Below are 26,847 nucleotides of genomic sequence, written 5' to 3'. Positions count from 1 at the left end.
CTTGTCTGAAAAATGAGAATTCAAACAGTGTAACACTTAACTCGGTGTACTGTGTGACCTCTTTTCCAGAGAACTTTCAACATCATAAACAGGTCACTGTAGACATCAACAACGGCAACTTACACTAAAATTACCTCTTCTCTTTTTTGTATTTCATATTTGAGTAATATTGTCAATATATTGTTTGATTAAGCATTCATTGTTGTTTACGTAATTCATTACAGTTTATATGTAAAAGTGAACGAAGGTCATTATGCCACCGCGTCATAAGTCTGGCCACATTAAAAATGAGAAAGAATCCACATTTGTCCCGGTGTCCCTGTGTTTTTCTTCCAATTAGTTTTGTGTTTTAGAGTTACAAAGTATAACATTGTCCTTCTTGTTCTATTAACCCCTACTGGGCAATTAAGATTGTCCTTCTCGTTCCATTCACCCTTACTGGGCAATTAACATTGTCCTTCTCATTCCATTCACCCTTACTGGGGAATAAGTTGCTGGCAGCAACTAACCAGAGTTTTCTGTCCTGGGCCAAAGGTTGACTGGCCCTGTGGTTTCCACTTTCCCCACATGACTTCATATGTCACCGAGGCGAAGATCCTTCCTCTGCCAGGGGTGTGGTCTTTGGAGCTTCTGTTATCGTTTCTGTAGCTCTGGGTTTTTATGGGGTGGAGTTGCAGGCTGCATGCCCCACCCTCCTCCTTTCACAGTTGAGCTTGGCACGGTTCATGGTGGAGTTCATCCCTTCTTACTTCTAGCTAAATAGCTGGGCAGTCATTGACCCAAAACAATAGCTCTGTTTTTAATTCTCTCCACAAACATTACCCAATTTTAGAAGCATTTTCATATTATATATAGAGATCCTCCCAACTTCCCTTGAGGGAAGTTTGAAACTAGTTAATGATTCAGCCATTGTTTGAGATTACAAAGGATAAGGTTTCACTGGCAGGCTTGTTAGCACTTGAAAGATTTAGAACATGGAAAACCTACAGCACAATACAAGCCCTTCAGCCCACAATGCTGTGCTGAACATGTACTTACTTTAGAAATTACCTCAGGTTACCCATAGCCCTCTATTTTTCTAAGCTCCATATACCTATCCAGGAGTCTCTTAAAAGACCTTATCGTAACCGTCTCCATCACTGTTGCCAGCAGCCCATTCCATGTACTCACCACTCTCTGCATAAAAACTTACCTCTGACATCCCCTCTGTACTTACTTCCAAGCACCTTAAAACTGTGTCCTCTCGCATTAGCCATTTCAGCGCTGGGGAAAAGCCTCTGACTATCCACATGATCAATGCCTCTCATCATTTGTTGCCATGATATTAGTAGCATGTTATAAACTGTCCAAGACATCAGAGACAACAGTCTTATTCTTCATCAAAATATTGCTACAGGACCTTTGAAATCTGCCTTTGACAGCAGATTAGGTGCTTTAACATCTTAACTGGAAGATGGAAATCTAATAGGGCTGCATGTCTAGTTACAGTAGGTAATGGGTTCAAGGCTCCAAGGTGCAACTTAAAACCACCATCTCCCAAATTAGATAAGAGTGTTAACAACTGAACCATGGTTAACAAAGTTGTTTAAAAGATACACAGGGTAGAGAAAATTAATTTATCAGCATTTGCCAAAATGTAACATTACACCTCATTGAATAAACTGAAACTGCATGAATTATTTTGCTTACCTTTTTGAGATCTCTTGCTAATTGTGTTTGAAGACCTACCAGCTGATTGTACTCTTGAAGGAGGTATTTTTGAAGTCTCTCTATATTTATTTTCATCAATGTCACTGGAGCCTTTTGTCCAAGTATCTTTGGACTGCCTTGTAGAACATAGAACATTACCAGCTCAGTAGATGGGAGGTGGTGGGGTGCTAAGTTCATATCAAGAAAACTCTCTCAGTTCAGGTGTCAGGGAAGCCTAAACTTGACAATGTTCCGCTGTCTGTAAGGAGTTTGTACATTCTCCCCGTGATTCTGTAGGTTTCCTCCAGTTGCTCCAGTTTCCTCCCACATTCCAAAGCCGGATGGGTTGGGGTTAGTACGTTGTGGACATGCTACATCAGATGCGCAGCAACACTTGACAGCTTCTTCCAGCACATCCTCAGACTATTGCTCATTGACGCAAATGAGGCATTTCACTGTAAGTTTCGATGTACACGTGACAAATAAAGCTAATCTTTCATCTTTAAACACAGAACACAACAGCACAGTACAGGCCTTCAGACTATAATGTCCTGCTGACCCCTTAACCTACTCCAAGATCAATCTAACCTGCTCTTCCCACATAGACCCCCATTTTTCTTTCATCCATGTGCTATGAGTCTCTGCCTCTATCACCACCTCTGGCAGTGCATTCCACACATCCACCGCTCTGTGTGAAATACCCACCTCTGGTCACTCTCCTATTCTTTCCTGCAGTCACCATAAAATTATTCCTTGATATATTATCCATTGCCACCCCAGGAAAAAAAAGTGCTGGCCATCCACTCGGTCTATGTCTCATCATCTTATACACTCTGTCCAGTCACCTCTCGTCTTCCCTTGTTTTCCCTGGGGCTCACTCAACCTATCCCCATAAGACATGGTCTCCCATAGAGGCAGAGAGCACTACAGCACAGAAACAGACCCTTCAGCCCAAAGAACTGTTATTCTGCTGAGTCTCATCGAACTGACTATACCTCTCCTGTCCATATCCAAAACTTCTCTTAAAGTTTGAAATTGAACCCACACCCACCATTTCCACTGGCAGCTTCTTCCACACTCACACCACCCTGGGAGTGAAGATCCCCCTCATGTTCCCCTTAAATATTGCACTATTCACCTTTAACCTATGACCATGGATGGTATAGGTTTTGTGCTCTCCATTGAATTTCCCGGTTAGTTTACCAACCTCAGCAAGGTTGATTTGAATGAAACCATGGTCTTTGGCACCAATAATTCAGCCGTTAGCAGAGCATTTGCATGGAACATGAAGATCAACAAGTTCTCCTGTGTCGTTCTGCGTGTTGGATTTAATTCAGTAGGAGGACGTTTATTCATTTATGATGGCGATCTGCACCCCCCAGGTGACTGCAAAGTGAGGCCAGCACGGCAACGTAACAGATAGCAGAATGCTTTACAGAGTCAGCGACCCAGGTTCAATTCCCACCGCCGCCTGTAAGGTTTTGCATATTCTCCCTACGAATGTGTGGGTTTCCTCCAGTTGCTTCGGCCTGACTGGGCCTGTTACCATGCTGTATCTCTAAGTATATAAATCAGGCACTTGCAACTCAGGGAGGACCTGTACATGCAAATTCTTTGCCTACTCAGCAAGTCTTGCTCGCCTTTTCCAGTTCAAGGATGCATGCTTAGCCATTGCTGTGCTCCCGCTCCCTATACCCATGATGGTGTGGCTTGGCACAGCGTAAACACTCTCTATTGATTCACTGATGATACAACTGCTGTTGGCAGAATCCCAGGTGGCAATGAGGCAGAGTACAAGAGTGACACACGTCGGATGGTGAAGTGGTCTTGCAACAACAACCTTGCACTCAACGTCAGTAAGAACAATCGCGTACTTCGAGAATGGGTAGTCGAGGGAACACACACCAGTTCTAGAAAGGTCAGCATTGGAAAAGGTGAGCAGTTTCAAGTTCCTGGGTGTCAACATCTCTGAAGATCTATCCTGTGGCAACATTTTATATATTATGAAGAAAGCATGCCACTGCATCCCCTTTATCTATCCTACTTATAATCTCCTCAAAGAATTCCAACAGGTTTGTCAAGCAAGATTTTCCCTTAAGGAAACCATGCTGACTTTGTACTATCTGGTCCTGTGCCACCAAGTACTCCATCACCTCATCCTTAACAATTGACTCCAACGTCGTCCCAACCACTGAGGTCAAGCTAACTGGTCTATAATTTCATTTATGCTGCCTCCCTCCTTTCCTAAAGAGTGGAGTGACATTTGCAATTTTCCAGTACTCCAGAAGAGTCCAATGATTCTTGAAAGATCATTACTAATGCCTCCACAATCCCTACCACTACCTCTTTTAGACCGTAGGATGCAGTTCATCTGGTCCAGGTGACTTACATACCTTTAGGCTTTTCAACTTCTCCCTTGTAATAGTAACTGCACTAATCCTCTTCCCTCACACCTTTCAACACCTGGCACACTGCCAATCTCTTCCACAGTGAAGACTAATGGAAAATACTCATTTAGTTCATCTGCCATCTCCTTATTCCCCGTTATTATTTCTCTTTACTCACTTTCAAGTGGTTCTATATCCACTCTCAGCTCTCTTTTATTCTTCGTATACCTGAAAAAGCTTTTTCTATCCACCTTGATATTGTTTGCTAACTTGCTTTCATTATTTCATCTTTTCCCTCCTAATGATTCTTTTGGTTGCTTTCTGTAAGGTTTTAAAAAGCCCATCCAGTCCTTTACAGTCTGTTTTTCCATTTAGTCTCATTTCCCTCACCCGGGCCATAACCCTCCATACCCCTCCCATCCATCTACCAATCCAAACTTCCCTTAAGTTCTACAATTCGAATCCACATCCACCACTTCCGCTCGTCCCACACTTCCACCATCCTCTGAGTGAAGATGATCCCCCTTCAGCTCTCCTTCAATACTTCACCCTTCACCTTTCACCTTAAACCTATGACCTCAAGTACTAGTGTCACCCACTCTGAGGGGTTAACCTTGTGTCATTTACCCTGTCTGCATCGCACTTCATTTTGATACACCTCTCTCTGTGCTCCAGCAAATAAAGTCCTAACCTACTCAACTTATCCCTGTAACTCAGGTTAATAGATACAACACTGAGTTGTGTCATCTGCAGAAATTCTCTGAGGATGAATACAGGGCCCTGGTGGAGGACTTTGTCAAATGGTGCAAGCTGGATCATCTGCAGCTCAACATCAGTGAGACAAAAGAGATGATGACGGACTTTAGGAAGACCAAGACTGCACTGCTCCCTGTTACTATTGACGGAGAGGATGTGGATGTGGTGAGGACCTACAAGTACCTTGATGGGACCCTGGATGACAGACTTGAGTGAAGCACCAACACAGAGTCTGTGTACAAGAAGGGCCAGAGTCACCTCTACTTCCTGAGGAGACTGAGGTCCTTTGGAGTGTGCAGGGCTCTCCTTCACATCTTCTATCTATCTGTTATCTATGTGGTGGTGTGTTGGGGCAATGGCATCAACATGGGAGATGTCAACAGGCTCAGTAAACTGATTAGAAAGGCTGGTTCTGTTATAGAAGTCAAACTGGACACACTGGAGTCTGTGGTGGAACAAAGGACCCAACGGAAAATGCTGGATATTCTGGACAATGTTTCTCATGCCACCTTGGTTGAACAGAGGAGCAATTTTAGTAATAGACTAAGGCAGCTGCTCTGTTCCAAGGAGCATTATATGAAGACATTCTTACCCTTGGCTAATAGGCTGTATAATGAGTCAACCTATAGCCGGGGAAGTGATATCCTCCTCCTCCTGTTAGACTGTCACTAACCTCTGTGTACCAGAGCTCTGTTTAAGCTCTGTTTGCCACACCCTGCTATCAGGGATACCCTGTGCAATACTACCAATACTACAGTGTGGGTGTGCACCATTACAGTATAATATTACAGTAGTTCTTGCACTACCATCTTTTCAGTGTGAACTTGTAAATCTTGTCATCTTTGACTTGTAAATCTTGTCATCTTTGACTTGGAAATCTTGTACATCTTATTTTTAGGTAACTTATTGTTTATTCTTCTTACTTCTCTGCTAATATTTGTATATCTGTGCCCTTGTAATGCTACTGTGACACTGTAATTCCCTTTGGGAACAATAAAGTATCTATCTATCTAAATCTGAACGTGAATCTGAAATATTAATCCCATGTGTTATTCTTGCCACATTTACATGAACTGAGTCCTTGATGGAGAGGATGTGGATGTAGTAAGGACTTATAAGCACCTAGATGTGAGTGAAGCATCAACACAGAGGTCTTGGCTCAAAATGCCCATAGATGCTGCCTGACCTGCTGAGCTCCTCCAGCATTTTGTGTGTGTTGCTTGAATTTCCAGCATCTGCAGATTTTCTCTTGTTTGTGATTACATTAACTCCCCTCGGATTCTACCAGCTATCAATGGAATTACCAATTCCAAATAACTACAGATCACCAGTAGGATTGATGGAAAATTTGATGTTTGATGCTGCAGGATTGCAGTGGGCCTAAAGGATCTGGTGTCTTGTTGGGTCACCCCGTCACCCAAGAGAAAAGGTAATCCAACACGTGACAGTCTATAAAGGCCAGGACAGCCAAGCTTTCCCTCGGACATGAGCCTGTTAAAAGAGTGAAAGTCTTGCGTCACCTCTCCTGATCAATAATCATTGATTTCTTCTAGAAAGAACAGCCAGAAGAGGTAAAATTTGTATGAAATTTGATTACGTTATTAAGCATTGAACATTACAGCAGGGTACAGGCCCTATGGCCTTTGCGTCGGCATAATAACCTACTTCAAGGTCAATCTAACTCTTCCTTCCTACACCGCACTCCATTTTGCTATCACCCATATGCCTATCTAAGAGTTTCTTTAACTTCCTTAATGTAACTGCCTCTATCACTAACCCTGGCAGTGTGTTCCTTGCACCCACTACTCCCTGTGTAAAAAAACTTACCTCTGACAACCCTCTATGATTTCCTCCAATCACCTTAAAATTATGCCTCCTCGTATTAGCTATTTCCGTCCTGGGGAAAAGTCTCTGGCTATCCACTCAATCCATGTATCTTATCACCATGTACACCTCTATCGTCACCTCTCATCCTCTTTCACTCCAAAGCTCTAAAGCTTGCTCAACCTATCCTCGTAAGACATGCCCTCCTATCCAGGGAGCGTCCTGGTAAATTTTACCTCGTTCAAAGTTAATTTATATCAAAATTCGCTTAAGCCATTATATACTACCTTGATATTTCTTTTCCTGGAGGCATTTACAGTAGAACAAAATACATAAAGTCAATGAAAAATGACCCATGACTGACATACAACCAATGTGCAAAAGAAGACAATTGTACAAATGAAGGAGATAGATAGCTAGATAGATAAGGGAAACATGAGTTATAGAGTCCTTAAAAGTGAGTCCATAGTTGAAGTGATTGAAGTTATCTATGCTGGTTTAGGAGCCTAATGATTGAAGGGTAATAACTGTTCTTGAAGCTGCTGATATGGGACCTAAGGCTCCTGTACCTCATTCTCAATGGCAGCAGCAAGAAGAGAGCTTGACCGAAATGGTGGGGGTTGGGGGGAGTGTCCTTGATGATGGATGTTGCTTTCTTGTGACAGCGATCCTTGCAGATGTGCACAAATGGTAGGGAAGGCTTTGCCTGTGATGGACTGGGCCGTATCCACTACTTTTTATAGGCTTTTCCGTTTTTAGGCACTAGGCGGTGATGTTAACTCTCCACTGCGCACCTATATAATGAGGTGACCAGAAGTGAACATTGCAAATGAAATTTGTGGTATTAAAACTACAAAGACTAGAATCAAGGAAGTTATTTTAACCAGACCAACAACAGCCCAATACAAATGTTACAATGGACCAATAATTCCATATTACGTGGATGGGACCAGGCAGTGAAGCCACCTAAGGTTATTAGCATGTGAGTTGCATTCTAATACGTAAATACAAGAGCGATACAAAGTTGATCCTCCCACCCCACACCGAACAAAATATAACGTTGGCAAGATGGAAGACTAACCAATAAATAATGCCCAACATGACATTACTCTTGCATCACTCTCTTGCAAGAAAATTTTTAAAGAATGAAAAAATTGTATTTGCAAGAACTCAGTTCTATGCCTACATGCAATTATACTCAGATCGGCGCAGAAATCCTGACATTGAAAGATTACAAACCCTTCTTTGATATGCAGTTATTGTGTGTTCATTATTCTAACTTCCATCTCAAGATCATGTTCATTGTCATTCAACAAAACACGTGCTAAACGAAACATCGTTCCTCTGGGGCCAACGTGCAAAACACAGTGAAGGTAGTCGCACACGGTCACATACGGCAGGGCTACGATCCAACACATACACTCACACAATATTAGCACAAGTCCCTGTGGTGTGGCCTGAAGACTGACAAAGTGAGAGAGCAGGTTTATGTAAGACAATATCATGTTACCGGCACTATTAGAATAAAACAAGCACTCGTGTGAATATGAGAAACAGCAGCAATATAAGATGAAAAGTGACCAGTGCAGGAGAAGGGGTGGGGGGAGGTGTGTGTGTGTGTGTGTGTGTGTGTGTGTGTGTGTGTGTGTGTGTGTGTGTGTGTGTGTGTGTGTGTGTGTGTGTGTGTGTGTGTGTGTGTGTGTGTGTGTGTGTGTGTGTGTGTGTGTAATGGCAGGACATTCAGTGTCTTCAAAGTGTTAAGAAGTTGAACAGCTTGGGGTAAGAGGCTGTTACACATCCTAACACAACAGCTGTACAGTGCAATACATACAGTATACTATAAACTTTATATATAAAACAAACAAGCAGTTCAAAAAGAGAGTAAAAGTGGTGAGTAAAAATAACAGAGAGCAGCATCTGTGAAGAAGAGTTTTGTTGAAATAATGCACAATGTTCATCAGCACTACAATCTGAGTAGTAGTCTGCTCTCCGCATGAGGCTTTTCATTCCAGAAAACCACCATCCTCTTCTCTCAATTCCTCCGTCTCCACCACGCCTGCTCTCAGGATGAGGCTTTTCATCCCAGAACGAGGGAGATGTCCTCCTTCTTCAACGGAAAAGGATTCCCTTCCTCCACCATCAATGCTGCCGTCCAGCATTTAGTGTGTGTTGCTGAAATCTGAGTGTGCTGGAATGTGCAATACACTGGCATTTTTACACCAGAAGGATCGAGTTAAAAACACAAACATACCAACTAGCTGCAGTCATCAGACAAGTGGGAAAAAAAATCAGAATCGCCTGAAGCAGGTAAAAGTCACTTAGATTTAACTCTCTGTTAAATCCAAGTTATTTCTAGGATAAGACAAAAATTTCAATGGTCTGCAATACCCCTTTACACATCATTAAACAAATTAGTGCTCAAAACTAAGTATTTAGCTTTTAGCACATTGGCACTGAAGCCAGTATCTCCTTTGCCAAATTGTTACCTCCCTCAGAAAATTGAAACTGCAGATCTGAGATAAAAGCAAAAGCTGGAACCTGCTGGATGCTGCCTGACCTTCTGAACAACTGCAGCACTTCCTGTTGTTATCTCCTTCAGCTGCCGCAGCAAATGCTGTTTCGTTAGAATTTCAGCGTGGCCATCGTCCTTTGAATAATGCATTGCATGTAAATTACAGCTGCGACACTGAAACTCAAAGTCCAAGTGAACTTATTATCAGAGTACGCACGCTCAGCGGCCACTTTATTAGGTATTCCTGTTCAGTAATGCAAATATCTAATCAGCCAATCATGTGGCAGCAACTCCAAGCATAAAAGCATGCAGACATGGTCAAGAGGTTCGGATCAAACATCAGAATGTGGCAGAAATGAGATGCATGTGACTTTGACCATGGAATGACTGTTGGTGCCAGATGGGGTGGTTTGAGTATCCCAGAAATTGCTGGTCTTCTGAGATTTTCATGCACAACGGCCTCTAGAGTTTACAGAGAGTTGTGTGGAAAGCAAGAAACATCCAGTGAGTGACAGTTCTGTGGGTGAAAATGCCGTGTTAATGAGAGAGGTCACATGAGAATGTCCAGACTGGTTCAAACTGACGGGAAGGTGACAGTAACTCTAATAACCACACGTTACAACAGTGGTGTGCAGAAGAGCATCCCTGAATGCACAACACATCGAAACTTGAAGTGGATGGGCTACAGCAGCAAAAGACCACACTGGGTTCCACTCCCGTACCTAATCAAGTGGCCACAGTGTCTATATGACAACGTATACTGAACTACATTGAAATTCAGTTTCTGGCAGGAATGTGCTGGAAAGTAAAAGAAATACAGCTCAGTACCATTCAGCCAGGTTTTCAACCTCCCTCCGATATGCTGATTCATCATCACGTTTGATCCGGCCTACAACACAGGTGTCATCAGCAAACTTGAATGTGGCACTGGAGCTGTGCTCAGCCACACAGTCATGGGTGTAAAGTGAGCAGAGCAGAGCGTGGGTGTCCAACAACTAATTTGGTGAAACATTTCACTATCATTCATTGATGTGTAGAGACGTGCTTGTTCCGTGGTCAGTTCCTTGGAAGTGTGCAGTGATGTATCACAATGTTGTTATTAACTTTGATCCCTAACACAGAAAATGATCCAACTGTTCAAACAGATTAATATCTCACTACTCAAGATCGCTTTAGTAATTTCAAATGAAGTTGGTGGTCCAGGAGACTTAGGTTCCACACCACCAGAATCAGGAAAAGTTATTACCCTTCAACCATCAGGCTCCTGAACCAGCGTGGATAACTTCACTCTCAACAACTCTGAATTGATTCCACAACCAACAGACTCACTTTCAAGAACAATTAGTTTTTCTTTATGTTAGCACAGTTTGATCATTCCTCATAGCAATCGATTCCCTTGTCACCATTCCATAAGTAACTTGCATTTATTTATCTATCTTATTTAGAGAGACAGCACAGTAACAGGTCCTTTCAGCCCAATGAGTCTGCACTGTGCAATCAACCTATTAACCCATACATCTCTGGGTTGTGGAGGAAGCCAGAACACTCAGAGGAAACCCACATGTTCACGGGGAGAACAGAAAAAATTCAGAATCAGAATCAGGTTTATTATCACCGGCATGTGTTGTAAAATTTGCTAACTTAGCAGCAGCAGTTCAATGAAATACATAATATAAATGAAAAAATAAAAATAAAGCAGTAAATCAATTGCAGTATATGAATATTGAATAGATTAAAAGTCACGCAAAAACCCAGAAATAATATATATTAAAAAAGTGAAGTAGTGTTCACGGGTTCAATGTCCATTTAGGAATCGGATGGCAGAGGGGAAGAAGTTGTTCCTGAATCGCTGAGCTTGTGCCTTCAGGCTTCTGTATCTCTTCCCTGATAGTAACAGTGCGAAAAGGTCATGCTCTGGGTGCTGGAGGTCCTTAATAATGGACGCTGCCTTTCTGAGACACCACTCCTTGAAGATGTCCTGGGTACTTTGTAGGCTAGTACCCAAGATTGAGCCGAATAAATTTACAACCCTCTGCAGCTTCTTTTGATCCTGTGTAGTAGACCCTTCCCCCACCCCATACCAGACAGTGATGCAGCCTGTCAGAATGCTCTCCACGGTACATTTATAGAAGTTTTTAAGTGCTTTTGTTGACACACCAAATCTCTTCAAACTCCTAATGAAGTATAGTGACTGTTTTGCCTTCTTTATAGCTGCATCAATATGTTGGGACCAGGTTAGATCCTCAGAGATCTTGACACTCAGGAACTTGAAACTGCTTACTCTCTCCACTTCTGTTCCCTCTATGAGGATTGGTATGTGCTCCTTCATCTTAAAGTCCACAATCAGCTCTTTCATCTTACCGATGTTGAGTGCCAGGTTGTTGCTGCAGCACCACTCCACTAGTTGGCATATCTCCCTCCGGTATGCCCTCTCGTCTCCATCTGAAATTCTACCAACAATGGTTGTATCATCAGCAAATTTTTAGATGGTATTTGAGCTATGCCTAGCCACACAATCATGGATATAAAGAGAGTAGAGCAGTGGGCTAAGCACTCACCTCGGAGGTGCACCAGTGTTGATTATAAGTGAAGAGGGTATGTTATCACCAATCCACGCAGATTGTGGTCTTCCGGTTAGGAAGTCAAGGGTCCAATTGCAGAAGGAGATACAGAGGCCCAGGTTCTGTAATCTATCAATCAGGACTGTGGGAATGATAGTGTTAAACGCTGAGCTTTAGTCGATGAACAGCATCCTGACATAGGTGTTTGTGTTGTCCAGGTGGTCTAAGGCCATGTGAAGAGCCATGGAGACTGTGTCTGCCATTGACCTATTGTGTGATAGGCAAATTGCAATGGGTCCAGGTCACTGCTGAGGCAGGAGTTCAGTCTAGTCATCACCAATCTCTCAAAGCATTTCATCACTGTAGATGTGAGTGCTACTGGGCGATAGTCATTAATTCTTAGAGACAGTGGTGGGAATTGAACCCAGGTTGCTGGTAACAGTGTTACACTAACCACAAAGCTACCATGCCTCCAAAATGTCCAATCCAGACAACACAAAGCACTTCACCAATAACTACTGGAGAAGGAACAGGGGAGCCTTAAGCGGGTGGTCAAGAATTACCTTGAGAAGAAATAAAGTGAAGTGGCTTCCAGTGGTCATTAAACAGATGGCATATTTTTAGGTACTAATTGAACAGATCTAGATGAGGATAACTCTTAAAAAAAGTTTTCATCTGGAATACAGAGGTTGAAAGCATCGTCAAAGTATAGAATTTTTTTAATGGATTTGGACAAATGTTGAAAAACGGAAGGCCTTTGGGAAAAGGGCAACAGAATATGATTACTGAACATCCTTTTAATGAGTCAACATAAGCACAATAGGTGAAATAACTTCCATCTTTGCTGTACTCACTGGTATCTGGGTAACAAACAAGATGAGGGTCCAGAGGAAGTGCACAAGAATGAAAGGATAAACGCATGAGGAACGTTTGATGGCTCTGGGCTTCTACTTATTGGAGCTTACATAAGAACATAAGAAATAGGAGCAGGAGTAGGCTATCTGGCCCGTCGAGCCTGCTCCGCCATTCAATAAGATCATGGCTGATCTGACCATGGACTCATCTCCACCTTCCTATCTTTTCCCCATAACCCTTAATGAATGAGGGAATGGGGGAAATCTCATTGAAACCCATCAAATTTTGAAAGGACTAGACGGAATGGATGTGGAAAGATTCTGGGAGCAGAGAGCACAGCCTCAGAATAGAAGGACGTCCTTTTAGAACAGAGATGAGGAGGAATTTCTGTAGCCAGGGGGTATGGAAGCCAGATGGCTGCGGAGGCAAAGTTATTGGGCATACTTAAAGCAGAGGCTGATAGGTTCTTGATTAGTAAGGGCATCAGTGGTTACAGGCAGGAGAATAGGGTTGAAAGGGATAATAAATCAGCCATAATGGAATGGCAGAGCAGACTCAGGGGGACAAATAGCCTAATTCTGCTACTATCATTCTGCTAAATCATTCTATGATTCAGAACATTAATTAAAATCACTGCTGTAATAGAGGAAACAGGCAGCCATTTTGCATAACGCCAAGACCAACTACACTGGGCGGCAATTTCTTTCAAAAGTGTTGCTTCCACTGAAATGTTTTGTTTATGATAGACAGCTTGAAGCTGACCCAAATACAATTTCAGAATTCATGGATCATGTAGGAATTAGGAAAAAAAAGAAATTGACTTTTATTGAATATAATGCAGTTAATTGCACGATGGACAAAATGCTGGAGGAACTCAGCAGACTAGGCAGCATCTATGAAAAATGTACATTTGATGTTTTGGGCCAAAATCCTTTGGCGGGACCAGAGATGAAAAGCTGAGGTGTAGATTTGAAAGGTGGGGGCAGGAGAGAGAGAAACACCAGGTGATAGGTAAAACTTGGAGGGGGAAGGATGAAGCAAAGATCTAGGAAGTTGATTGGTGAAAGAGACAGAAGGCCATGGACCGCCTGGCGTTTCTCTCTCTCCCCTCCCCCCATCTTTCAAATCTACTCCTCGGCACTTTTTCCTCCAGTCCTGCTGAAGGGTTTCAACCCGAAACATCAATTGTACTTTCTTCCATAGATGCTGCCTGGCCTGCTGAGTTCCTCCAGCATTTTGTGTCTGTTGTTCGGATTTCCAGCATCTGCAGACTTTCCCTTGCTTGTAATGGCATAATGGTGCTGATGCTTTGCAATAGTTCAACTACGCTAAAAATGGTTTATTAATGATTTTCATTTGTGCTCAGTGTCTGAGGCTTCTTGCTTAAGTGTCCAACAATAATCAGCCAGCATTGATGGATTCCCATCAATAGCAAAAGCAGAAAATTAAACTTTAGTAACATGTTGCATTTCATGGTTTTGTATGCTTGAAACATGTTGTCAACCAGTTGCATGTGGTTTGGTGCTCTGTAGTTGCCAAGGAAATTTTGAACAACTATCCCTGAATTTCTCTGCTCCCACCAGAGTTATTCAACTTACCTGTTATTGATGACCTGTTTTATTTGTGGACCAATAAAAATGCCTTCCTGGATCTTTGCAGTTATTCTTACTTGAATTATGAATTGAAATATAGGCAATTTTTTAAAAAATGGTGTTTTATAGGAAAATTTCATGGTGATTTTCATGTTTAGAGGCCCAAGATCCACAAGATACACTCAAAAATATTCAGGAAGCAAAATTTTTGTTGTCCAGTGCTATCAGTTATGTTCAAAAAGCAGTAATTTTTGTCACTGATAGCTGGTGAGAAATAAGCAGTATGACAACTCAGAACTGTTTCACTCACTGTGATTTCAAGCATTCAGGTTCAGATCTGTGAAGAATTTAAAGTATTGACAATCATCCTAAATATCACAATGAAATTAAAGATATGAAGGTTACAATTTTCGATAGCATTGTATGAAGGCAGTCCATTAAATACACAATTTGTCACTCAGTTTATCTTTTTCATCCCTTTTTAACTATTTCCATGAAATTTTGGCTAACTGGGACAGCTGCTTAATTGGACAAAAATGAACTGGTCCTGATGTGTCCCAATTAACAGGAATCCACAGTATTGAGAACGAGTTGTAGAGTCCTTGAAAGTGAGTCCATAGGTTCAGGCATCCGTTCAGTGTTGAGTTGAGTGAAGTTATCCATGGTTCATGAGCCTGATGGCTGATGGGTAGTAACTAATTCAGTACAAGTGTGAACAACTGAGACAAGACTTACATTTAATCCAACCCAGGGAGGGATCTTCTTTTCTATGAAATTAAGATTTATTCAATCCCAACAACAATCAATCTGAACACAATTTAGACCAGAAGAGTTTATTTGTTTGGGGGCTGACTTGAACCTGACGTGTAATTGGGTTCCGTCCAATTCAGGCTGGGTAGCTAATGCTATGAGGCCTTCTCCCCCGACTACTGGATGTCATAAGGCCATATGGGTTACAGAATGGATTCCCATCTTTTCACTTAGTTCCTTTGGTCTAACACAGTTCACATTAAACATAGAACAATGCGTCGTAGAACAGGCCGTTCAGCCCACCCATTCCCTGCTGATTGTCGAGGATGCTAATCTCTGATGGGCAACTCAACAAAAACAGAATAAGCTTAAGATTCTTTTAATGCACTAATGTTCAGTGTCACAGACAGAACAAAATTGTACTGGGAAAAAATCTCTACCATTAACTCATGATTGTTAATTGGGACTATAGTCCAATTTAAATAAACAATTATAACAAAGTACCCCTTCCTCCATGCGAGTTTGGATACTAAAAGCAAGTCAATATGAAACTTATATTTGAGTTTCATGAGAATGAAGATAAACCGATTTTTTAAAAAAAAACAAGAACAGCTGAAAATACTCAGCAGGTCAAGTAGCATTTGTGGAGAAAGATAAAGCAATAATTCAGGGCATTATAATTCACCAGGTCAGTAAGGTAATGACCCAGGTGGCAATAATTCACCAGGTCAGTAAGATAATGACCCAGGTGGCAATAATTCACAGGGTCAGTAAGGTAATAACTCAGGTGGTAATAATTCACGGGGTCAGTAAGGTAATGACCCAGGTGGTAATAATTCACGGGGTCAGTAAGGTAATGATTCAAGTGGCAATAATTCACCAGGTCAAGCAGTATCTGTGGGGGCAATAACAAGTAATAGTTCAGGTGGGCAACATTCCCTTAAGAACTTCTGCCCTTTCAGCTTTTTGATACACTCACATGGAGGGGATGGGCAAGAAAGTTAACATTGAAGATTGACCTTAGTTACACGGATTTTTTCTTCAGACTTAAAGCAACAAAACAGGCAAGATTAGCCTTTCAGAGCAGATGTAGTTAAGCAAATAGACATTTAAAAAAATCAGTTTCGAAACATTAGCTTCCTTTTAGGCATGAAATGAAAATACGGTAAGTACTATCTCTCCAGACTGCAACACCATCTATCTGTTTTAGTCCCAAGGCACGAACCATATACTCTGACCCACCACACCCCGGTCTTTCCAACACTCCCCTTGCCTACCGTTTCATTCCATTCGTGAAACTGGCTGAACATCTTTTTGCAGAGAAGAGATCCCTCTAGGTAAATTACACATACTTGGCACACATCAGGGGAAAACGGCAGAACTTCCGTGAAGTGATTCAGGAAAGAAGTACCGCGTGTGCTTATTCGTTTCGGTGGAAAGAAAACATTCTTTACCACATAGCGCGCTCCCAGAAAGTCGCAGCTTTCCTCTGTGTCTCCGATAGTGAACTGCATCTCTGCCCAAACCGCGGGCGAGGCGAGCGCCAAATGCTCGGCGAACGAAGCAGGGCTCAAGGGGGCGGTGTCAGGTGAGGAGATTTCTGGGACGGTGTAATTCATCTTCGCAAATACCACGACTTCTTCGGATACCATGCTGTGGTTTCCTAACCTTGTGCAAGATGGTCCTTCGCAACGCACGGTAGAGACTTCCCTCCCTCTCGCAGTCCTTGCCTTCAGGTCTAATTCTTGTCACCGTTCCCCAGGACAATGCAGACTGAGGCGAGAGGCTACTGACTAGATAAAAAACGTCTAACAGAGGTCTCCTCAGTCCTGGAGCGCTGCAGCAGAGTGCTTGAGTCTTCAAAATTGCTGGATGCAAAAATAAATATGCTATTCTACGGTTGAGCGGGAGGAGGATGCGCTCCCAGGAGGCAGAGAAGTTCCAAGTCCCACACCACCAGGAGGCAGAGAAGCTTGAATCCCACACCACCAGGAGGTAGAGAAGCCCCAAGTCCCACACCACCAGGAGGTAGAGAAGCTCCAGGTCCCACACCACCAGGAGGTAGAGAAGCCCCAAGTCCCACACCACCAGGAGGTAGAGAAGCCCCAAGTCCCACACCACCAGGAGGTAGAGAAGCTCCAGGTCCCACACCACCAGGAGGTAGAGAAGCTCCAGGTCCCACACCACCAGGAGGCAGAGAAGCTCCAGGTCCCACACCACCAGGAGGTAGAGAAGCTCCAGGTCCCACACCACCAGGAGGCAGAGAAGCTCCAGGTCCCACATCACCAGGAGGCAGAGAAGCTCCAAGTCCCACGCCACCAGGAGGCAGAGAAGCTCCAGGTCCCACATCACCAGGAGGTAGAGAAGCTCCAGGTCCCACACCACCAGGAGGCAGAGAAGCTCCAGGTCCCACACCACCAGGAGGTAGAGAAGCTCCAGGTCCCACATCACCAGGAGGCAGAGAAGCTCCAAGTCCCACGCCACCAGGAGGTAGAGAAGCTTGAATCCCACACCACCAGGAGGCAAAGAAGCTCCAGGTCCCACACCACCAGGAGGTAGAGAAGCCCCAAGTCCCACACCACCAGGAGGTAGAGAAACTCCAGGTCCCACACCACCAGGAGGCAGAGAAGCTCCAGGTCCCACACCACCAGGAGGTAGAGAAGCCCCAAGTCCCACACCACCAGGAGGTAGAGAAGCTCCAGGTCCCACACCACCAGGAGGTAGAGAAGCCCCAAGTCCCACACCACCAGGAGGCAGAGAAGCTCCAGGTCCCACACCACCAGGAGGTAGAGAAGCCCCAAGTCCCACACCACCAGGAGGTAGAGAAGCTCCAGGTCCCACACCACCAGGAGGTAGAGAAGCCCCAAGTCCCACACCACCAGGAGGTAGAGAAGCCCCAAGTCCCACACCACCAGGAGGTAGAGAAGCTCCAGGTCCCACACCACCAGGAGGTAGAGAATCTCCTTGTCCCACACCACCAGGAGGCAGAGAAGCTCCAGGTCCCACATCACCAGGAGGCAGAGAAGCTCCAGGTCCCACACCACCAGGAGGCAGAGAAGCCCCAAGTCCCACACCACCAGGAGGTAGAGAAGCTCCAGGTCCCACACCACCAGGAGGTAGAGAAGCCCCAGGTCCCACACCAGATGGCAGAGAAGCCCCAAGTCGCACACCACCAGGAGGTAGAGAAGCTCGGAGACCCACACCACCACGCAAGATCTTATAATCCCCATAGATGGTTCTTGACTGCACATATGCAGCCAAGGTTGTTTTCAGCACCTCACGAGGAATCCTTGGGTCCATTGATTGGCTCTATTTCGTTCCGGCCAACACTGTATCGCTTGATGTTGCTCAACTCATTGGCAGCAACCTCTTTCCTTGGTCACATTTGGGTATATTTCAAGCAGAGTTTGATAGCTTCCTGATTAATAAGGGTGCCAAAGGTTACGGGGAGAAGGCAGAAGAACGCGATTGAGAGGGATGATAAATCAACCACAATTGAATGGTGGAGCAGACTCATTTGGCTGAATGGCCTAATTCTTCTCCTATATCTTATGGTCTTAAAGGAGAGGAGCCTTTTTTTAAAATTTGGTATCTTGTAATTTTGTAGACATCCAACAGTCTGCTCTCAGCCTCCTCTGTTCCAAGGGAAACAACCCCAGTCCATTTATTCTCTCCAAGCACACAAGATTCTACAGATGCTGAAAGTCCCGAGTAACACACACAAAATGCTGGACAAACTCAGCAGATCAGGGAGCATCTATGGAAAGGAATAACGAGTCGACATTTTGGGCTGAAAACCCTCAGTGCAGATGACTGATGCCGCTGATGTAGGCTACAGGGCTATTTTTAAAAATACCACATCTTCTTAAAAACACACACTTTTATGGTCAAATTCACCCTGAAATTTGAGAAGGAGAAGTTAAAGTCAGATATATCAGTAAAGGAAAATACAGAGGCATGAGAGAGGAGTTGGCCAGAATTGATCAGAAAAGAACACTGGCAGGGATGACGGCAGAGCAGCAATGGCTGGAATTTCTGGAAGCAGTTCGGAAGGCACAGGATATATACATCCCAAAGAGGAAGAGGTATTCTAAAGGCAAGATGATACAACCATGACTAACAGGAGAAGTCAAAGTCAGTTCAAAAGCTAAAAGGAGGACATATAATAGAGCAAAGATTGGAGGGAAGTTAGAAGATTGGGAAGCTTTTAAAAACCACAGAAGGGAACTAAAAAAGTCATCAAGAAGGTAAAGATGGAATATGAAAGTAAGCTAGCAAATAATATTAAAGAGGATACCAAAAGTTTCTTCCGATACATAAAGTGTAAAAGAGAGGTGAGAGTGGATACCAGGCCACTGGAAAACAATAGTGGAGTGGTAGTAATGGGGGGCAATGAAGTAGCAGATGGATGCTGATTTCCTGCAACAGTGCTCCTTGTAGCGCTCATTTGCAGGTAGGGCTTTACCTGTGATGGGCTGGGCTTTTCCATCCAGCAACATTGGTATTTCCAAACCAGGAGAAGATAAAGATGGAGCTCGAGAAGGCTGATAAAGGAGAACTTCCTTTCAGATGAAGCATTAAGTGGATAAACCTTCTGCTCTCCCTGGAAAATTTCTTAGATACCATGGGGCTATTTTGAAGAAGGTGTAGGTAAGTTAAGTGAGTGGGCAATAATGTGGATATTAAGCAGGTAGTGTATAATGTGGAAAATGTAAAATTATCCAATTTGGAAGGAGGAATTAAAAAGCGAGTTTTCGCAAATTTCTGCAGTTGTACTGTGGAGAGCATTCTGACCGGTTGTATTGCCCTCTGTTACAGAGGTACTAATGCACAGGATTGGAAAATGTGCAGAGGGTGGCAAACTCAGCCAGCTCCATCATGGACACTAGCCTCCCCACCATGGAGGACACCTTCAAAAGCCGATGCCTCAACAAGTTGGCATCCTTCATTAAGGACCCTCACCAACCAGGACGTGTCCTCTTCTCATTACTACTATCAGGGAGGAGGTATAAGTACAGAGGCCCAAAGACACACTCGATCTTTTAGAAACAACCTCTTGCCCTGCGCCATCAGATTTCTGAATGGACAAAAAACCGATGAGCAATACTTCACTGTTCTGCTCTCTTTTCCTACTACTTATATTTTTTTCTTTTGTTTATTGTAACTTATGTATTACACTGTACTACTGCCATAAAACAATACCTACACACAAAAAATTAAATAAGTAGTGCAAAAAACAGTAGAGAGGTAGTGTTCATGGGTTCAATGTCCATTCAGAAACCTCATGACAGAGGGAAGAAGCTGTTCCTGAATCACTGAGTGCATGCCTCCTTCCTGATGGTAACAATGAGCAGAGGGCATGTCCTGGGTGATGGGAGTCCTTAATGATGGATGCCATCTTTTTGAGGGAAAACTCTTTGAAGATGTCCCGGGTGCTCTGGGGACTCACTGTCATATTTGGCACTGGTGGGTTTTAAAATTCAAATATTTTATATTCGTACATGTGTATTGGAATGCAATACGTGTGAATTTAGGAGGTCTATGTGCAAAGATTTTATAAAGATCTTGTTTCTGTTTCTCTGCCTCTGGGTTCGAAGTCTTGTTTTCACCTTACTAGGTTGACTTCAACGTTGCCCCATGGGCTTTCAGCTGAGTAACGCCACAAAGTTGCTCATGTCCTCAAAAGCATTTTGATTATTCTAAGTGCTGACTCAGGGTGCAGTTGTCATAAAGAACTGACCCCCGCCTCTGGGCAGCTGCTGGGAACTGGGCTGTGACCTGCGCGTCTCCCATCCGTGCAAACCCTTTCTCCTGTTACAACGGTCAGCACAATTGCGGAAATGTGCCGAGGGTCAGCCCGGGACTCAGGTTCCCAGTGTCAGTGACCAGTGAGAAACGCCAGCCTCTCTCCATTTCTCAACGTCCTGCGAGTCACTGGAAACGTTTGCAAAGCGGAACAAGGTAGAAAGGATCGTGCATGAAGTCACTCCACTGTCACCAGAACGTCTAGTTCGAGACAAGTACGAAAAAACACTGGTGCCACACTGATACAATCTCGGCAGCTTGTTCCGCGGGCTGTGTTTAGTGCGTCAGCCTGAGGATTAATACGACTGATCACATTTTAAAGTACAAACTGTATCTTATTGTATCAACCATTGATACAATCTACCTTCTGAGAATCATAAACACTAGATATTCTGCAGAGGCTGGAAATCCAGAGCAACTCACACAAAATGCTGGAGGAACTCGGCTGGTAAGGCAGCATCTATTGAGAGGAGTAAAGCATTGATGATTTGGACCAAGACCCTTCCTCAGGACTGCAAAGGAAGGGAGAAGCCCCATCCCTCTTACCTTCCAGTCATTGGGCAAAAAAAAATTGCACAGTACAAGATTTTTGCACACACTGGCCACAAATTAGAGGGAACATTGCTTAGCTTGTGGTAGAGTCACCCGTGGTGGTAAGATCAAAGGGGAGGTTACAGACAATGAGCGATTCCACCAAGACCTCAACGGTGGACTTGGCGGGAGATGATGACTCATCACAATGGCATTGAAGCGGAGGAATCTGCAGCTGTGAAGGTTCCCTAGTCATCTTGCATTTCATGCAACTGGATCCTGACCCCGTTCTGTCAAGGACCATGAGGTGGCAGCCAGTGCATCAGCCTCCCCGCGTTAAACAGGTGCTCTCCATTAAGTGAATACCCTTTAGGAGATAATCACACTTGACTTGCGTGATCACACCACTTCTTGAGATTGAACAGGCCGTCAGATGGCACCAAATACATTTGAATTGCAAAGACCGCTCCAATTTCCAGTAAATGAGCAAAACATTTACAGATTCTGGAAACATGAAATAAAATGCCAGAAACCCCCAGCATGTCTTGCTGTCATGGTCCGGTCCATGAGGTCCGCGTTCTGGTTCACGGTCCGGTCCGTGGACTCCAGACTCCGGGTCTTCCGGCTGTCCCCTGTTTCAGTTGGGCTTAATCATAGGCACCTGATTCTCGTCTTGAGGCTGGAATATAAGTGGCCCTGGGTTCAGTGGGGTGGCTGGTTTGTCTTGTCAGTATCCCCTTGGAGCAATGTGCTGGTGGAAGGCGAGAGCAGCCTTTTGTGATCTCTAGGCCTGGTTGGAGGACCACTGTTTCATGGAGCCCTGTTGTCTCTCATTGGAGCAGTCATCAGGGTACGGATTTGGCTGTTTCTGTAGGTTGCTGGCTGCCCTGAGACTTGGAGACACCCTGGATTGAGCTCCCTTTCTGTCCTTGCCTCTGTGGGGTGTCAGGCTGTCCTTGCTGTTACCCTGAGGCTGGATTGTTCCCTTCCCTTTCCCTCTCCATCTGAATCCCTGACAGTTTCCTTGGTGGTTTACCTCGGCAGTCATCCTGGCCCGGCATCCAAGAAAGGGGCCTGGCCCTGCAAAAGCATCCTGGCCCTGTGCTCTAAGAAAGAGTCCTGGCTCTGTACTCAAGGGCCTAACTGACCTGACCCCTGAACCTAAGCTGTGTCCAGTCCTATAGCCACATCATGTCCTCGCCTAGTTCTGGGGTCTGAGCTTGAGTCAAGACCCAGGTTCTGGGTCCTTGTCCAGTCTCTGGCTTGAAGTCCAAGCCCAGGCTCCTAGTTCCCTGTTCCTTGTCCAGGTCCTGCTTTCCTAGCCCAAGTCTGTGTTCCTGTCCCAGCTCCTAGTCTGTGTCCAGTCCTGTTCCTAATTCTAGTCCAGTCCAGTTCCCAGTACTTCAGTGTCTGTCTTGCATTTGGGTCTGTTCCCAATGCCCTCCCCTTATGACACATGAAGTATTTATGGAAAGAGATTTTAGATCAATGAAAGGTCTTTGATTTGATACCTTAAATCCACAAGAAACGTCTGCAAGGAGCACTACCTCTTGAAAGCAGCATCCATCATCAAGGACCTCCACCATCCAGGCCACGCTCTCTTCTCACTGCTGCTAGCAGGAAGGAGATACAGGAGCCTCAGGTCCCACGCCACCACGTTCAGGAACAGTTATTATCCTTTAGCCATCAGCCTCAGACTAGTGTGGATAACTTCACGCACCTCAACATGATCTGATCACTGAATGCAATCTATGAACTCACTTTCAAAGGCTTTAAAACTCATGTTCTCTATTATTTATTTACCTTTGTATTTGCAGTTTGTCTTTTGCACATTGGTTGTTTGTCAGTTTTTGTGTGTGATTTTTCATTGATTCTCTTGTATTTTGTTCTGCTGGGAATGCTTGCAAAAATAACAAATTCAGGCTAGTATATGGTGACATATAAATACTTTGAACTTTGAAATATTTTTCTCACATAGATTCCACCATTTACCATTTTAACTCTGACTGCCACTCCTCCTTTACAATCAGATAGTTCGTCTCAATCCTCTGATCCTCAATTTTATCTCCATTTTCTAAGACAGAATGTCCACTAAGAAGTCTGTGCAGTGATTTTATTTATTTTTCTGTAGAGGTACAGTACAGTAACCGGCCTTCTGGCCCAGTGTGCCCGCACTATCCAATTACACCCATTAGCACCAGGGTCCTGGAGGAACATTGTTTTGTTTTTACTGTGTACTGTACCAGCAGTTTATGGTCGAAATAGACAGTAGGTGCAGGAGTAGGCCATTCAGCCCTTCTAGCCAGCACCACCATTCACTGTGATCATGGCTGATCATACACAATCAGTACCCCATTCCTGCCCTCTCCCCATATCCCTTGACCCCGCTATTTATAAGAAATGACAATAGACTTGACTTGATCATTTGGGTTTCCTCCCACATTCCAAAGGTGTACATACAATTAGTTTTAGTGAGTACAGGAAATGGGATGTTATGCTGAAGCTGTATAAGGCATTAGTGAGGCCAGATTTGAAGTGTCGTGTGTAGTTCTGGTCACCTCCCTACAGGAAAGAAATCAATAAGATTGAAAGTGCAGAGAAAATTGACAAGGATGCTGAGGGCCTGGGTTATAGGGAAAGGTTGAATTGATTATGATTTTATTCCCTGGAATGCAGGAGAATGAGGGGAGATTAGGTAGCAGTTACCAAAATTATGAAAGGTATTTGTAGGGTAAGTGCAAGCAGGCTTTTTCCATTGAGATTGGATGAGAATCGAACTAGAGGTCATCAGGTAAGGGTAAAATGTGAAATATCTAAGGGGAACCTGAAGGGGAACTTCTTCATTCAGAGTGTGGTGTGAGTGTAGAATGAGCTATCAGAGGAAATAATGAATGTAGCTTTGATTGCAACATTTAAGAGAAGTCTGGATAGGTACATGGATAGGATGGGTCTGGAAGGCTATACCCAGGCATGGTGCGATGGAAGTAGGCAAAATAACATTTTGCATAGACTCGAGGGGCCAAAGGTCCTGTTTCTTTGCTCTAGCACTCTATGACTCTAGCATTGTGACCTTTGCTACAATGTGGAGAATGGTTGTAACGAGGCCACTTAACTGAAGGAGGTGTGAACGTAGAACTTCTCCCATAAGGCATTGGAGCAGAATTGGGCCATTTGACCTATCGAGTCTGTTCCGCCATTTGATCGTGGCTGATTTATTTTCCCTCTTAACCCCATTCTCCTGCCTTCTCCTTGTAGCCTAGTGATTAGCATCTTATCAGTTGGTTCAAGAGATAAAGATTTAGTTTCATTTCAGAATGTTGTATTCTATAAACAGATATCAGGCAATTCTCTCCTTCGCTGTTCTTTTCTGATTCAACAGTAAGAGATGTCCACAAACAAAGGAGACACTTCACGTGAGTTAAAGGTTATGAAAACACTTTATTGGAATTATATAAAGAACAAAATACACTAAGGAAGAATACTGAATGAAATCGAGAAGGGAACAAAATAATGCTTATCGTTCAAAGTAAATTTATTATCAAAGTTCAACTACAGGATGTTACCATTTTCTTGCAGGCATTGACAGTCAAACAAAGTACAACAGAACCAATGAAAAACTACACACAAACAAATACTGACTAACAATCAATGCACAAAAGATGTCAAAATAAGCAAAACCAAAAAAATATAATACTGAGAGCACGAGTTGTAGAGTTCTTGAAAGTGAGTCCATTTAATGAACTTATCTGTACCATACCAGAGGGAACCACAGTTATTCAACAAGCAGCCTTCTCCCTCTACCCTAGTGCTAGTTGCGACCCAGCCTGAGGGAAGATTCCAGTTTGCACCAAGAAGGTGCATCTTTTCATACCTTTCAAAAACTATTTACCCTCATAGGACAATATTTGGAGATACTTGCACCTGCAGAATCAACTTCCCCTTTCCAAACACACGTTTTTCACCATCAGTTCTCAATGGTGTAGACTGGTACTCACACTAAGTACATAAAATCATAGCTGTGGACTTGTTCCCTTGTACATTCCCATATACCAGACTAATATTGTTTTGAGTTAAAAATGTACATTTTATGTTATACATTATCAAAGTTCAAAGTAAATTTATTATCAAAGTACATCTATATCACCATATACTATTGAGATTTATTTTCTTGAGGGTATTGACAGGAGATACAAAAAAAACAATAGAATCAATGAAAACTACACACAAAGATGGACAAACAACAAATGTGTTAAAACAGACAAATAATAATAAATCAAAAAAATAATAAATAATATTGATAACATGAGGTACAGAGGCCTTGAAACTGAGTCCACAGGTTGTGGAACCAGTTCAGTGTTGAGGTAAGTGAAGTTATCCACATTAGTTATGGAGCCTGATGGTTGAGGGGTAATAACTGTTCCTGAACCTGGTGGTGTGGGACCTAAGGCTCCTATTCCTCCTTCCTGCTGCAGCACTGAGAAGAAAGCATGGCCTGGACAGTGTACACCTTTGATGATGGATGTTGCTATCTTGTGGCAGCGTGCCTTGTAGATCTGCTCAATGCTGAGGAGGGCTTTTCCTGTGATAGACTGGGCTGTATCCACTACTTTTGATGGCTTTTCCATTCATGGGTATTGGTGTTTCTATATCAGGCTTCTGTGCAACCAGTCAGGATACTCTCCAGCATGCATTTCTCTAAATTTGTTGAAGTTTTGAACAACAAAGAAACATTGAAAACCTACAGCACAATACAGGCCCTTTGGCCCACAGCTGTGCCAAACATGTCTCTACCTTAGAAATTACTAGGGTTATCCATAGCCCCCTATTTTCTAAGCTCCATGTACCTATCCAAAACTCTCTTAAAAGACCCTATAATATCCACTTCCACCACCATTGCTGGCAGCCCATTCCATGCACTCACCACTCTCTGTGTATTAAAAAAAAACTTATCCCTGACATCTCCTCTGTACCTACTCCCCAGCACCTTAAACCTGTGTCCTCTTGTGGCAACCATTTCAACACTGGGGGAAAAGCCTCTGACTATCCGCACGATCAATGCCTCTCATCATCTTGTACACCTCTATCACCTCATCCTCCGTTGCTCCAAGGAGAAAAGGCTGAGTTCACTCAACCTTTTTCATGAGGCATGCTCCCCAATCCAGGCAACATCCTTGTAAATCTCCTCTGCACTCTTTCTATGGCTTCCACATCCTTCCTGTAGTGAGACGACCAGAACTGAGCACAGTACTCCAAGTGGGGTCTGACCAGGGTCCTATATAGCTGCAACATTACCTCTCGGCTCCTAAATTCAATTCCATGATTGATGAAGGCTAATACACCGTATGCCTTCTTAACCACAGAGTCAACCTGCGCAGCAGCTTTGAGTGTCCTATGGACTTGGACCTCAAGATCCCTCTGATCCTCCACACTGCCAAGAGTCTTACCATTAATACTATATTCTGCTATCATATTTGACCTACCAAAACGAACCACTTCACACTTATCTGGGTTGAACTCCATCTGCCACTTCTCAGCCCAGTTTTGCATCCTATCAATGTTCCTCTGTAACCTCTGACAGCCCTCCA

General features: G+C 43.7%; 1 long non-coding RNA gene across 2 annotated transcripts in view; it reads right to left on the bottom strand.

The window, feature by feature from the left end:
* The window catches only part of LOC140730690 (uncharacterized), a 40,896-nt gene extending 24,525 nt beyond the window's left edge, over nucleotides 1-16,371 (bottom strand). For both annotated transcript variants that reach the window (XR_012099658.1, XR_012099659.1), the window contains exon 1: nucleotides 16,204-16,371. This is a non-coding gene — a long non-coding RNA (uncharacterized lncRNA). The remainder of the gene's footprint in view (nucleotides 1-16,203) is intronic.
* Nucleotides 16,372-26,847: the final 10,476 nt, after the last annotated feature.

This window comes from Hemitrygon akajei, chromosome 1 (genome assembly GCF_048418815.1).
Source record: "Hemitrygon akajei chromosome 1, sHemAka1.3, whole genome shotgun sequence".
Lineage (NCBI taxonomy): Eukaryota > Metazoa > Chordata > Chondrichthyes > Myliobatiformes > Dasyatidae > Hemitrygon > Hemitrygon akajei.
Note: the sequence above shows the minus strand (reverse complement) of the source record. Positions and strands in the feature narration are given on the sequence as shown.